We start from the raw sequence: 2552 nt of genomic DNA on the forward strand, positions 1-2552 counted from the left end.
CCAACATCCATTCCTGATTAAAACCAAACCAAAAAACAAATAAAAAAAAAAGTAGGAGAGAACTTCAACCTAGTAAGATGTGGGTCCCCTGTGGACCTGTGGGGTGTGACTATGGATAAGACTTGCAAGTAGAGGTGTCAAGGGGGCAGTGGGTTACGTGAGACTTCAAGAAACTCCCACACAGAAAGATAAAAGTTGCAGACAGTTTTATTGTTCATTTCAGGAACTTTATGGGAAAAAACCATAAATACCAAGTTTCCAATACATCCCACGAGAGGACTCCTCAGACCCCTTGCCTTGCTGTGTCCACCGTCCCAGGGACCCTCACCCAACGCAAACCAGGCCTCCGCCCCACTGAATGCCTACCTTGGCCCAGACCCAAGCCTCTGGCTCAGGACTCGGCAAAGACTCAGTCAAGAACAAGCTCACTGTCCCATCTGCAGATTTATTTGAAGCATGTTCAGGGCGCCCACGTTTGACATTACCGAGATGCACTGGAGAGAAAACGTCACCCACATGAAATAAGGCGCTAACGGATGATGTGACATGAGGAGACTTGGGGCTGAAGTAGGTAGGCTCAGCAGTAAATACACCGGAAAAACACTGCATCCACTGGTCTTCAGAAAACAACCGAGAGCGGGAATGAACAGAGATACATGAAGCAGCCCTGTGGCACACACAGTTGGCAGGTGCAGGGCCCCAGGGGTGCCAATGGCGGGTGGCAGGGAGACTGCTTTAATGAGGCAGGACCACCGCCCAAGGCCACGTCTCAAATGTCCTGGTTTATGGGGTCAGGCTACTCCTGACTGCAGGGCCCACAAAAGCTGTCATGTTCCCAAGCACAATCCAGTCCTGGAGATTCCCTCTTTGCAGTCAGAATCACAGCAACTTGAAATCCCATCATCAGTGACCTCCACAGTTCTGATGGATGGAGACAGGGTGTCATTCTGAGTTCGTGCTTGAAGCCCACGTCAACTCCTGCCAGAGGCCCCCGAGGGCCACCATGGGCTCAAGCTCCCAGGCCACCCCCATCTAAGGAAACTCAGTGGACACCATCCTCCAGGAGGGAAGACACACATGACTTGCCCCTCGGTCTCCAGTACTTACTTGGCGATCAGCCTCACACTGCAGGACTGATGTTCTATTTCCATTGAACACTCTGAACATTCAAACGTGGGGTGAATGTCCTGAGGTGGCATCCCAAAGGGGAAAAGAACCCGCAGGATTTGGGCCGGACTGCCAGTTGGCACAGAAGCCAGTGTGAAGGAGGCTGGGTTGGCATCTGAGTCAGGGAGCCCGGAGGCCGGGAGTGAGCTGATGCCAGCTGTCCTGGGCACTCACACTCCGTACCTGCAAATCCTAACCCAGCCTGCATGACTCTCACTCAGACGCCCCAGAAATGCTGAGGGTCCTCGCCCTCTTATCAGCACACACATGATCCCATTTACCGAGGAGTTAGGAGTGCTGCTCTGTCTCTTTGTCTAGCTCAGCTCAGAGGCAGAGCCTGAAACCACACAGGCGGAAATTCCACCTGTGTCATCCTGTTGGGATAAAGCCAGCCCAGGACACCAGATAGTCCTGTCACCCAGACCCCATGGTCTTTGGGACCGACCGTGGGAACCATTCACAGCCTCTAGGAGGCACCACAAGGCCATGCGGTGGAAATTTCGTGGAAAGAGTAACCCAGTCGGACCAGCAACACCAGCTCAGAGAAACCCAAGATCACACCTCTTCCCTTTTCACCCCCATTCACACTGAAAGAGGAAGTGCGAGAGACCTGAAAAGCCCATGTCACAGGTGCCCGTGCTCAGAGCAGTCGGCCTTCCTGGTCCAGGGCTCTCTGCTCAGACAAGCTGGCCCAGACACTGCTCTCGAAGTCCCCGCTCCACAGAAAGCAGCCCCTTCATTCACGATGACATCCTCGTGGGGGACACCCAGCGTCCTTTCCTGCCTGTGGGGTCCCCACCACCAAGGAGGGAACAGCCACGCCGGACACAAGGGCGGTAGTTGTCTTGCTCGCTTTTCTCCAAGCCCCTAGGCACAGCCTTCCCCAGGGACCAGCTCTACATGCCCCAGGGCGGCTTGAAAGGGCAGCCTTGGTGCGGGCCAGGCATGGGTGTCCAATGTGCCCCGGCCCCACCCGTGAGCAGGGCTCTGCCTCGCCAGGAAGGCGAAAGTGGCGGAGCTGGGCCCGGGGACTCCGCACAGAGGAAGCAAACCTCACAGCGGCCTTTCCCTGCCCAGCCGTCCACCAGGCCCGAGTACGCGGTGCTGTCTCCGGAAACCGACGGGCGGCCTCGCTGAGGGTTCGCGGAGGACCCGGGCCGCCGCTCCCGCAGGGCGACGCTGACGCCCCGCCCGTCTCCAGGCAACGCCAGAGACAGCGGCGCGCGGGGGATGATGGGTAGCGTAGCCCTCCCCTTTCTCCACGGCCGGGTCCAGTGCCCTAGACTACACTTCCCAGGCCGCTCCGCGTACGCCGCAGATCTCGCGAGAATTCTAGGCCGGAACACATCTGTCAAGGGCGGGCTCTCGCGGCAACCGCCGGGAGT

The 2552-nt window shown here is 57.2% G+C and overlaps 1 long non-coding RNA gene across 1 annotated transcript; it reads right to left on the reverse strand.

The window, feature by feature from the left end:
• Nucleotides 1–425: 425 nt before the first annotated feature.
• Nucleotides 426–2351, reverse strand: LOC116278410 (uncharacterized). The gene is made up of 2 exons (XR_004187738.2): nt 1778–2351; nt 426–921 (listed from the first exon to the last, which is right to left on the reverse strand). It is a non-coding gene; the product is annotated as an uncharacterized lncRNA (long non-coding RNA).
• Between the last annotated feature and the right edge of the window lie 201 nt (nt 2352–2552).

The sequence above is a fragment of the Vicugna pacos genome, chromosome 13 (assembly GCF_048564905.1).
Source record: "Vicugna pacos chromosome 13, VicPac4, whole genome shotgun sequence".
NCBI classification, from domain to species: domain Eukaryota; kingdom Metazoa; phylum Chordata; class Mammalia; order Artiodactyla; family Camelidae; genus Vicugna; species Vicugna pacos.